The sequence below is a fragment of the Gopherus evgoodei genome, chromosome 3 (assembly GCF_007399415.2).
Source record: "Gopherus evgoodei ecotype Sinaloan lineage chromosome 3, rGopEvg1_v1.p, whole genome shotgun sequence".
Lineage (NCBI taxonomy): Eukaryota > Metazoa > Chordata > Testudines > Testudinidae > Gopherus > Gopherus evgoodei.
The window spans coordinates 8578317-8591018 of record NC_044324.1 but is presented as its reverse complement, the minus strand read 5'-3'; the positions used below and the strand labels follow the sequence as shown (position 1 = coordinate 8591018).

At 44.5% G+C, this 12702-nt stretch overlaps 1 protein-coding gene across 8 annotated transcripts in view; it reads right to left on the bottom strand.

The window, feature by feature from the left end:
- The window catches only part of ZNF512 (zinc finger protein 512), an 89110-nt gene that overhangs the window by 72093 nt on the left and 4315 nt on the right, over positions 1–12702 (bottom strand). The gene's annotated exons all lie outside the window — the stretch shown is intronic.

The window sequence follows — 12702 nt, the reverse complement described above, 5'->3', positions numbered from 1 at the left end:
CCATTTTTTCCACTCCAGTTTATCTGTCTCCATTATGAAATGAGAGGCTTCAAATGAATCCTCTCCAGGTTGGGAAAGCACTTAAGACATCAAGGTGATAGGTGCCATATGAATTCTGAAGAGAGAATAGGGACCTCAGCTGCACACCATTAGTCCCACCCAAAGTCTCATTTTCCACTTCCCTCCTCTGTAACATCTCAGGCCTAAGTAAGTTTCAATGTCAAGCAGACAGCACAACCCTTTTTCAATAGCCCTCTGTGCTTCAGGCTCGGGAACCCAGAGTGTATAGCTTTCTTGTTCTAAATGGGCTGGACATCTACATCTTCACAGCATTACAAAACTGAAGATATGGATGGCACAATGCTGAGAAAAGCTACACCAGTGGTTCCCCAAATCCAGTGCCCAGTAAAGATATGATTAACTCAGGTGACAGAACAGCTGTGGTCCAGGATGAGCGGTCAAGTTCTGTTATGGATTAGAAACTGGCTAAGAGACAGAAAACGAAGAAGGGCTAAATTGTCAATTTTCTTCATGGCAAAAAGTTAACAGCAGATGCCACAAAGTTCCCTTTCAAGGATGGGGCTTGCTTAATGTATTAATTATCTGGAGGAGGGGGTTAGTAGGGAGGTGACAAAATTTGCAGATGACACAAATTATGCAGACTGGTCTGAGACAGAGGCAGAGGCAATGGGGAGAAACTTCAGAGGGATCCTAACAAAACAGGAAATGAGCAGCACGATTGCAAATGAATGTCAATGAATGCTGGCAAATGAATGTTGACAAATGCAAAGAAACGTACAATGGACGGAATAATTCACTATTCACATATACTACTGACTTCTAAATGTACTGTACAAGTCAGGAAAGATCTGTGGATCACTGTGGGCAGAACCAGTCCAAAAAAGACAAAACAAAAAAAAGTTTGAATGCTTAAGGAATCAGATGGTGAAAAAAGTTATTATGGCTGTCAATCACAGTTAACACACGCGATTAATTCAAAAAAATTAACTGCGATTAAAAAAAAAATCAATCACTATTAATTGCACAGTTAAACAATAGAATACCAATTGAAATTCATTAAATGTTTGTGGATGTTTTTCTACATTTTCAAATATTTTGATTTCTATTACAACACAGAATATGAAGTGTACAGTGCTCACTTTATATTATATTACAAATATTTGCACTGTAAAAAAAAAAGTATTTTTCAATTCAGCTCATACAAGTAGTGCAATCTCTATCCTGAAAGTAACTTACAAATGTAGATATTTCTGTGTTACGTAACTGCACTCAAACAAAACAATGTAAAATTTTAGCACGTACAAGTCCACTGAGTCCTACTTCTGGTTCAGCCAACCGCGAAGACAAATTTGTTTACATTTATGGGAGATATTGCTGCCTGCTTCTTATTTACAATGTCACCTAAAAGTGAGAGCAGGCATTTGCATGGCACATTTGTAGCCAGCATTGCAAGGTATTTACGTTCCAGATGTGGCATACAAATGTTTAGCATTTCATGCTTCTGCCACCATTCCAGAGGACATACTTCCATGGTGATAATGCTCGTTAAAAAATACTGTGTTATTAAATTTGTGACTGAACTCCTTGGGGAAGAATTGTATGTTCCCTGCTCTGCTTTACCCACATTCTGCATATATTTCATGTCATAGCAGTCTTGAATGATAGATAACCCAGCACGTTGTTTGATTTACAAACACTGTTACTGAAGATTTGACAAATGCAAAGAAGGTACCTGTGATATTCCCCTCTGATGTTATCTGGACCAGTGATCTGCTAGGTCACTCCAATTCTTGACTCTGGGAACCAGCCTTACCCTGGTCTGCTGTGAAAACCCGCACGCCTGGGCTGTTTACGCACAGCCTCTAGCACGTAAGCTGCTCCCAGCTACTTGCAACAGAATGACACTAGCCAACAGCTCCAGTCCCAGAGACAACCCTAGCAACGTCCATCTTGCAGTGTCCAGTTATGCCTCCTGGACGCTGCAAGCTTATATGATGCCAATTTTACAGAAATTGATATGTACCAGGCTTGTTATCCCAAGGGGAGCCTCTGACACATTTCAAATCAAATGCATTGTGTGACAGACCAAGGCCAGTGGGGTGCAGGAGTCTGGTAGAGAGCAAATATACTGGTCACTGGGTGAGTAGTTTTCTGTTCCCTGAGTGACCAGAGCAGGGGCTGCACTAAAGTAGTCAGGAACTTGCTAGAACCAATTAAGGCAGACAGGCTGATTAGAACACCTGCAGCCAATCAAGGCAGGCTAATCAGGGCACTTGGGTTTAAAAAGGAGCTCACTCCAGTCGGGTGAGGGGGAGCCAGAGGAGAGGAAGTGTGTGTGAGGAGCTGGAAGCAAGAGGCACAAGGAGCTGAGAGTGAGAGGGTGTGCTGCTGGAGGACTAAGGAGTACAAGCACTATCAGACACCAGGAGGAAGGTCCCGTGGTGAGGATAAAGAAGGTGTTTGGAGGAGGCCTTGGGGAAGAAGCCCAGAGAGGTGTAGCTGTCACACAGCTGTTACAAGAAGCACTATAGACAGCTGCAAATCCGTAGGGCCCTGGGCTGGAACCCGGAGTAGAGGGTGGGCCCGGGTTCCCCCCAAACCTCCCAACTCCTGATCAGACACAGGAGGAGTTGATCCAGACTGTGGGGGAGATCACTGAGGTGAGCAAATCTGCCAATAAGCGCAGGACTCACCAAGGTAGAGGAGGAACTTTGTCACAATTGCTTCGCGTAGAACAAACAAAGTTATTAACTATAAAGATAGACTTTAAGTGATTATAGACTCATAGGTCAGAAGGGACCAATATGATCATCTAGTCTGACCTCCTGCACAAGGCAGGCCACAGAACCCTACCCATCCACTTTTATACAACCCCTAATCCAGGACTGAGTTACTGAAATCCTCAAAACTGGTTTGAAGACCTCAAACTGCAGAGAATCCACCAGCAAGCGACCCATGCCCCACGCTGCAGAGGAAGGCGAAAAACCTCCAGGGCCCCTGCCAATCCGCCCTGGAGGAAAATTCCTTCCCGACCCCAAATATGGCGATCAGCTAAACCCTGAGCATGTGGGCAAGACTCACCAGCCAGCACTCAAGAAGGAATTCTCGACAGTAACTCAGTTCCCATCCCATCCAACATCTCCCCGCAGACAATTGAGCAGACCTATCTGGTGATAATCCAAGATCAATTGCCCAAATTAAACTATCCTATCATAACATCCCCTCCATATATTTATCAAGCGTAGTCTTGAAGCCAGATAAGTCTTTTGCCCCCACTACTTCCCTCGGAAGGCTGTTCCAAAACTTCACTCCCCTAATGGTTAGAAACCTTCGTCTAATTTCAAGTCTAAACTTCCTAATATCCAGTTTGTACCCATTCGTCCTCGTGCCTACATTAGAACTAAACTTAAATAATTCCTCTCCCTCCCTAACGTTAACGCCCCTGATATATTTATATAGAACAAGCATATCCCCCCGCAGCCTTCTTTTGGCCAGACTAAACAAGCCAAGCTCTTTGAGTCTCCTTTCATAAGGCAGGTTTTCCATTCCTCGGATCATCCTAGTAGCCCGTCTCTGGAACTGTTCCAGTTTGAATTCATCCTTCTTGAACACGGGACACCAGAACTGCACACAATATTCCAGGTGGGGTCTCACCAGCGCCTTATATAACGGTACTAACACCTCCTTATCCCTGCTGGAAATACCTCGCCTAATGCATCCTAAAATCGCATTTGCTTTTTTAACAGCCATATCACATAGTCATCCTGCTATCGAATAATACCCCAAGGTCCTTCTCCTCCTCCGTCGCTTCCAACTGATGCATCCCCAACGTATATCTAAAATTCTTATTATTAATCCCTAAGTGCATGACTTTGCACTTTTCACTATTGTATTTCATCGTATTACTCTTACTCCAGTTTACAAGGTGGTCCAGATCTTCCTGAATAGTATCCCTGTCCTTCTCCGTGTTAGCAATACCCCCCACCTTTGTGTCATCCACAAACTTTATTAGCACATTCCCGCTCTTTGTGCCAAGGTCAGTAATGAAAAGGTTAAATAAGATCGGTCCCAAAACTGATCCTTGAGGGACTCCACTAGTAACCTCCTTCCAGCCTGACAGTTCACCCTTCAATACGACCCGCTGGAGTCTCCCCTTTAACCAGTTCCTTATCCACCTTACAACTTTCATATTCATCCCCATCTTTTCCAATTTAACTAACAGTTCCCCATGCGGAACCGTGTCAAACGCCTTACTGAAATCGAGATAAATTAGATCTACCGCATTTCCTTTATCTAAGTAATCCGTCACCTTCTCAAAGAAGGAGATCAGATTGGTTTGGCACGATCTACCTTTAGTAAATGAATGTTGCAATTCGTCCCAATTACCACTGACCTCTATGTCCTTGACTAATTTCTCCCTTAAAATTTTTTCCAAGACCTTACATACTACAGACATCAAGCTAACAGGCCTATAATTACCCGGATCACTTTTATTCCCTTTCTTAAAAATAGGGACTACGTTAGCAATCCTCCAGTCGTACGGCACAACCCCCGAGTTTATCGACTGCTTAAAAATTATCGATAACGGGCTCTCAATTTCACGCGCCAGTTCCTTTAATATCCTCGGATGGAGATTGTCCAGGGCCCTCCGATTTTGTCCCATCAAGCTGTTCAAGTTTGGCCTCTACCTCAGTTGCGGTAATATCCACCTCCATATCCACATTCCCATTATCATCCCTCCATCATTGCTAAACTCCTCACTAGTCTTATTAAAAACTGAGGCAAAGTACTTATTTAGATATTGGGCCATGCCTAGGTTGTCCTTTACCTCCATTCCATACTCAGTGTATAGCGGCCCCACTTCTTTCTTTGTTTTCTTCTTGTTTATGTGGCTGTAGAACCTTTTACTATTGGTTTTGATTCCCTTTGCAAGGTCCAGTTCAATGCGGCTTTTAGCCTTCCTCACTTTATCCCTACATGTTCTGACCTCACCAAGGTAGCTTCCCTTGCTAATCCCACCTTTCTTCCACTCCCTGTAAACTTTCTGCTTTCTCCTAATCCCCTCTCTGAGTTGCTTGCTCATCCAGCTTGGCCTACAACTCCTGCCCATGGTTTTTTCCCCCTTTCTCGGGATGCAGGCTTCCGACAATTTCCGCAGCTGCGACTTAAAGTAATTCCAGGCCTCCTCTGCATTTAAATCCGCAAGTTCCTCCGTCCAATCCACTGCCCTAACTAATTTCCTTAACTCTTTAAAATTAGTCCTCGAGAAATCGAAAACCCTAATCCGAGATCTACATTTGTTTATCCTTCCATCTAGTTTGAACTGAATCAGCTCATGATCACTCGAACCAAGGTTATCCCCTACCACCATTTCTTCTACGAGGTCCTCACTGCTCACGAAAACCAAATCTAAAATGGCATCCCCTCTCGTAGGTACTTCAACTACTTGATGAAGAAATCCATCCACTATCACATCCAGAAAAATCTGACCCCTATTATTCTTGCAAGCACTCGTCCTCCAGTCTATATCCGGGAAGTTGAAGTCTCCCATAATCACATATTTCCCCTTTGTGTTTACTTCATTAAAGACATTAAAGAGGTCTCTATCCATATCCAAATCAGATCCGGGCGGTCTATAGCACACCCCAAGCACTATCTCAGGGGAAGCTCTAGTTGCTTTTTTACCCAGTGTGATTTTTGCCCAGACAGATTCTGTCTTATCCATTCCATCGCTTCTTATTTCATTACAGTTAATCTCATCATTGATGTACAAGGCTACTCCACCACCTTTGCCTTTCTTCCTGTCTTTTCTAAACAGCACATAGCCTTCAATACCTGTACTCCAGTCATGAGTACTATTCCACCAGGTTTCCGTTATCCCTATAATATCCGGTTTCAGTTCCTGCACCAGTAGCTCCAGTTCCTCCATCTTGTTACCTAGGCTCCTCGCATTAGTGTACAGACATTTTAATTTTTGGCGTTTAGCGTCAATGACATTCTTTCCCCCGTCATGCACAGACCTTCTACCACCAGCATCACCCGTTAATCTGGTTTCTACTCCACTATTCCTCCTTGGATCAATTCTTTGGTCCGCAAGGGTATCCCCTCTCATGTTGTTTACTTCCCTCTCCAGGTTATATTCCGGCGTGGAGATCTCCTGAACATCTCCCAACCATCTCCCCCAACTTCCTAGTTTAAAGCTCTCTTGATGAGGTCGGCGAGCCTCCATCCTAGAATTCTATTTCCTTCCTTACTTAGATGAAGTCCATCCTGAGCGAACAGTTGTCTGTCCGTAAACGCTTCCCAATGACCGTACATCCCAAAGCCCTACTTGTAACACCAATGCCTGAGTCATCTGTTGATCGCCATAATCTTGTCACTCCGTCGCCCTGCCCTAGGAACTGGCAGAATCCCACTGAAGATCACCTGAGCCTCGATTTCTTTGAGTGTCTTCCCCAGTCTGGCATAATCCTTGATACAGTCCAACGAGTAACTAGCCATATCATTCGTTCCCACATGAAGGACAATCAACGGATTCTTTCCCGCTCCCGCTAGGATCCTATTCAGCCTCAGGTCCACATCCTGTATCTTAGCCCCTGGCAGACAGCACACCCTTCTGTTCTCCCGATCAGGTCTAGTTACAGGCCTGTCTATTCTTCTCAGTAAAGAGGCTCCAATCACGTAGACTTGCCTTTTCCTGGCGACAGTGTGATTCTCCGGTCTATCCCCCACACCAGCTTGCCGCAAGTCCTCTCAATTTGTATTCACCCTTACAATCCTCCTAGGGCTCATACTTGGTGCCGCCTCCATTGACTCCTCCCCTCCTTCTGCAGGACTAGCTGCTCATCTCTTTTTCCTTGCCCTCTCTCCTTCAGCAGCCTGCTGTGCTCCATCTTCATTTCCCAACTCAGAACTCAGGAACAGGTTTGCTATTTCTCCATCGCTGGCCCGTCTTTTCCTCTGCCTGGTTCTCCTAGTCACATGCTTCCACCGTCCACTTTCCTCACCCAGCAGCCCCTCCTCAGAGTACTTTGGTCCTGCTTCTATCCGCTCGTCTGAGCTTATCCCCTGCGCCTCATCATGTCTGCGTTCCATCATCTGCTCAAACCCCCTTCTAAACTCAGCCAGTGTTTCCACCTGCATCTCCAGTCCTCTTATCTGGATTATAAGTCAAAACAAGTCAGATTTGGTCAAATTAAATAAAAGCAAAATGCATTCTAATCTGATCTTAACACTTTCAGTGCCCTTACAAACTTAGATGCTTCTCACCACAGATAGGCTGGTTGCTCTTCAGCCAGGCTCTCCCCTTTGATCAGCACTTCAGTTGCTTGGTGGTGGTGTATGTAGATGCAGGTGGAAGAGAGAGAGAGAGAGAGCCTGGCAAATGTCTCTCCCTTTTACCATGTCCTTTCTTTCCTCTTGGCTTTGCCGCCTCTCTCCCCCCCCCACCCTCCACCCCCGACTTCAGAGTCAGGTGAGAATTACCTCCTCGCAGTTCCAAACTGACCAAAGGAAGGGGGGTGACTCTCTCAAGAGTCTAATAGATTCTTTTGTTGCTGCCTAGGCCATCACCCTTTGTTCCTGAGTGGTCGGGCTGGGTTTGTCCCATCCACGCCCTGATGAGGTGCGAACTGCCTCTCTGCTCTTGGAGAGTTTTTGCCTGGGCTTATTATAAGCCACGGGGATACATTTTCAGCCTCATAACTACATACATGAAATTATAACCTATAACATTACTGTAACAACAATGATCAGTGCATCATGAGCCTTCCAAAGACACCTGACATGACAAACTTTGCATTGAATACCACACAATCATTTTACAAGGATGAACATGGGTGTGCTGACTGTCCCCCTGAAGTACAGAGCATCACAGTACCAATGTGAGATTTCTAAAAATATCGAAAGCATGTTACCCAAGACTTAAGAATCTGAAGTGCCTTCCAAAATCTGAGAGGGATGAAGTGTGGCGCACGCTTTCAGAAGTCTTAAAAGAGTGACACTCAGATGTGGAAACTACAGAACCTGAACACCAAAAAAGAAAATCAACCTTCTGCTGGTGGCATTGGATTCAAATGATGAAAATGAACATGCATCGGTCCACTCTGCTTTGGATCGTTATCGAGCAGAACCTGTCATCAGCACGATGTATATCCTCTGGAATGGTGGTTGAAGCATGAAGGGACATATGAATCTTTAGTGCATCTGGCACGTAAATATCTTGCAACGTCGGTTACAACAGTGCCATGCAAACGCCTGTTCTGACTTTCAGATGACACTGTAAACAAGAAGCTGGCAGCATTATTGCCTGCAACAGTAACCAAACTTGTTTGTCTGAGCAATTGGCTGAAGTAGGACTGAGTGGACTTGTAGGCTCTAAAGTTTTACATCGTTTTATTTTTGAATGCAGTTTTTTTTGGTACATAATTCAATATTTGTAAGTTCAACTTTCATGATAAAAAGATTGCACTACAGTACTTGTATTAGGTTATTTCTTTTGTTTTTTACAGTGAAAATATTTGTAATAAATATAACGTGAGCACTGTACACTTTGTATTGTGTTGTAACTGAATATCTGAAAATGTAAAAAACATCCTTCTATTATTGTTTAGCAGTGCAATTAATCATGATTCATCATTTTAATTGCTTGACAGCCCTAGTTATAATGGCACTATTAGAGAGAAGGTGAGTGAGGTAATGTCTTTTACTGGACCAACTTCTGTTGGTGAGATAGAGAAGCTTTCAAGACCACTTTATCTCTTGAATAACCTGGCATCAACATGGCTACAACTACGCTGCATTCAATAATGGCATTATATAAGTCAGAGGTTCATCCTTCAGTTCTGGTGGCCACCCTATCTACTTCTGTATGACGAGAGATTGAAAAGATTGGACTATTTAGTGAGGTGACAGAAGAGCAGGGATATGACAGCAGGATAAAAAATGATGATTACATTTAAAACTGATAAAAGAAAATTTCTTTTTACATAATGCATAACCAACCTGGGGATCTCAATGCCACTATACTTTATTGAGGCCAAGAGGTTATCACAATTCCCAAAAGGACTGGACAGTTACATGGACAATAAGACAACTTTATTTAGTTATTGCAAGCAATACAGTATTAGCATTACTGTACACTACTATTTTTTTAATCTCTCTTTCAATCTATCCTGCTGTTTCTTCAGTCTGGATATTAAAAACAAAACAGTTCTAATTTTAAATCAGTCTGCTCTTAAAATGTTTTAGTGGTACACGCTAAACTATATCAAGAAAAAAAAGCCTCTGACAGGCTACAGTACCACACAAATGGGAAAGAGAAAAATACTGCTGTAGATGAGTTTTTATTAGTAGAGATAGCAGTTTCACTGTGCTTATGTCTTCACTGCAGAGTTAACTTGAGTTATGCACTCAAGTTAGTCAAGCTCAAGCGGTCACACTGCGAAACAACATTTGAGTTGCTGTGTCCACATTGCCATTGCACTCACTCTCATGTAACACTAAGGGTACATCCAAACTACCCGCCAGTTCGGCGGGTAGCAATCGATCCCTGAATGCGCTCCCTGTCGACTCCGGAACTCCACCAGGGCGAGAGGCGGAAGCAGAGTTGACGGGGGAGTCGTGGCCGTCGATCCTGCGCCCTGAGGACGGGAGGTAAGTCGATCTAAGATACGTCAACTTCAGCTACGCATTCTCATAGCTGAAGTTGGGTATCTTAGATCGACACTCCCCTACCAGTGTAGACCAGGCCTAATACATCTGGGGACACATCCCATGGTTCTCTGCACTGCATAAAACAGAGTTGCTCTATGAATTCTCCCCCAATAAGTTGCAAAGAAGTTGTCTGTCCTTACAGGGGGAACTTTGGGACAGCATTGGAGGACCAATAGCACTCAAGCAGAGCTAGCCTATGTCCACACTACAGTGGTCATATTAGCAGCTGACAAGTGGCACTAACTCAAGCTTTAGCTTATACCCCCAGACAAACCAATGAATATGAATCTAAAGCACCACCACACTCAAGTTAATAAGTTGTGTGGATGGAACTTGAGTTGTGGGTAACTCAAATTAACTTTGCTGTGAAGAAACCATGGGGCACAGTGTTCACTGAAGGCTTCTGGCTCAATGTTGTCCGAAACGTTATGTAACTTTAGCACCCTCGTGGCCAAGATGGAGTCTGCTCTGCAGGCAGCTCTGGCCAAGAAAAAGCACATGCAGGAATGCAGCAGGAGAAATCCCTTCCACCCCAGAGGCACCTGTTCCACACACACCCACAGGAAAAGTACAATGGATATAACGAAGGGAGATATTTATTTACAGAGGGATGAGAGGAGAAATAGAACAAGGGGAAATATAAGGGGAGCTGTAAAACAGGGCTGCATCCAAACCAAGGCCCCACGGGCCCAGTGGTAGCAGAGTCTGGAAGGGCAGACACTGGGCAATGTGTCTGCACACAGAGTTCAGGAGGCCTGAGCAAAGTTCCAGTCCAGTGGTGAGTCTTGGGTGCTCCTGGTTGTCTTTGGTGCCAATGAACTCTCCCCAGCAAACTCCTCTGGTGCCCTCTTCTGTCGCTCTCTGCAAAGCCCCACAGAGCGACCACCTTCCCACTTAACTAGCTACAACCTCCCTCCTTGTTCCTAGTGCAGAGTCACAAGCCCCAGTACTCACAACCCCATGCAGCTCTGGGCAGCCGTGATACTGGGTCCAGCTCTGGCCTGTCCTTCTCGGGTGATACCTCCCTGGCACAGTGCCCCTCCTGGCTCGTGTCCTGGGCTGTCTCCGATCAGCCCTGTCCTTCTCAGGCCTCTGATAGGTTCTCCCTGCTTCACTTTTCCAGTGCCTGCTCACTGCCTCCCTCTCTCCCTGGAGCTCCAGCACTGCCCCCTGGGGTTTCCCTCCTTTTTTCTTACTCTCCCCTGGGAAAAAGATTTAAAGGGGCCATGCTCTCTAAACCTCAAAGGGGTTACAGTTACAAAAGCACAAAAGCTTCCATTATGCCAACAAGAAGCAGGCACATGAAAAAGACAGTATCTTCACTGCAGGGCCATAACCCAGGTATCAGGCACCAACCTCATTTTACTGATATCCAACCAATTTCCAAATACTTAAAGAAAGGTAAGTAGACAAAGTCCCTTGTTAGAAGTACATAGATTCTAAAGAGACAATACACAAATTTAGGCACCGGATGGGATGTAACTTATGGGTCCCCTGAATACCAGGGTGGATAAAAACCAATGATTTTAAAAAAATTGGATTTTTTTGAAAAAATGCTTTTTGAGGAAAACACAGTTAAAGACAGTTTTAATTAAAATACATTATAGCTCAAAGATATTTCATCATGGAATAGAGATTATAAATTCTAATTCTATAGTATGAGACAATATATTCATGTAATGTTTAAGAAAAGTTTTGTAAATATGTTCCAATAGTTCATGGATTAGGGACCCAATTTTATGGGGTTCCAAATTAATCTATCTACCCAATGGGATCCAGTGCTCAGTCCAGAAGACACTATCAGGAAGATACCATCCCACAGTATTCTTGCCGCCAAGTTAAAGTATGGGCTGGATGAATGGACTATAAGGTAGACAGAAAGCTGGCTAGTTCATTGGGCTCAATGGGTAGTGATCAATGGCTCCATGTCTAGTTGTTAGCCGGTATCAAGCGGAGTGCCCCAAGGGTCGGTCCTGGGACTGGTTTTGTTCAATATCTTCATTAACGATATGGAGGATGGCATGGACTGCACCCTCAGCAAGTTTGCAGATGAAACTAAACTGGGAGGAGTGGTAGATACGTTAGAGGGTAGGGATAGGATACAGAGGGACCTAGACAAATTAGAGGATAGGGCCAAAAGAAACCTGATGAGGTTCAACAAGGACAAGTGCAGAGTCCTGCACTTAGGACGGAAGAATCCCATGCACTGTTACAGACTAGGGACCGAGCGGCTAGGCAGCAGTTCTGCAGAAAAGGACCTAGGGGTTACAATGGACAAGAATTTGGATATGAGTCAACAGTGTGCTCTTGTTGCCAAGAAGGCTAAGGTATTTTGGGCTGTATAAGTAGGGGCATTGCAAGCAGATCGAGGGACGTGATCATTCCCCTCTATTCGATATTGGTGAGGCCTCATCTGGAGTACTGTGTCCTTTTGGGCCACACACTACAAGAAGGATGTGGAAAAATTAGAGAGAGTCCAGCGGAGGGCAACAAAAATGATTAGGGGGCTGGAGCACATGACTTATGAGGAGAGGCTGAGGGAACTGCCATTGTTTACTCTGCGGAAGAGAAGAATGAGGGGGGATTTGATAGCTGCTTTCAACTACATGAAAGAGGGTTCCAAAGAGGATGGATCTAGACTGCTCTCAGTGATAGCAGATGACAGAACAAGGAGTAATGGTCTCAAGCTGCAGTGGGGGAACTTTAGGTTGGATATTAGGAAAAACTTTTCACTAGGAGGACGGTGAAGCACTGGAATGGGTTCCCTAGGAAGGTGGTGAAATCTCCTTCCTTAGAGGTTTTTAAGGTCAGGCTTGACAAAGCCCTGGCTGGGACGATTTAGTTGAGGATTGGTCCTGCTTTGAGCAGGGGGTTGGACTAGATGACCTCCTGAAGTCCCTTCCAACCCTGATATTCTATGATTCTATGGAAAAGTCTGGAGATAAATGTGAGAAGGGAGGGACAGGT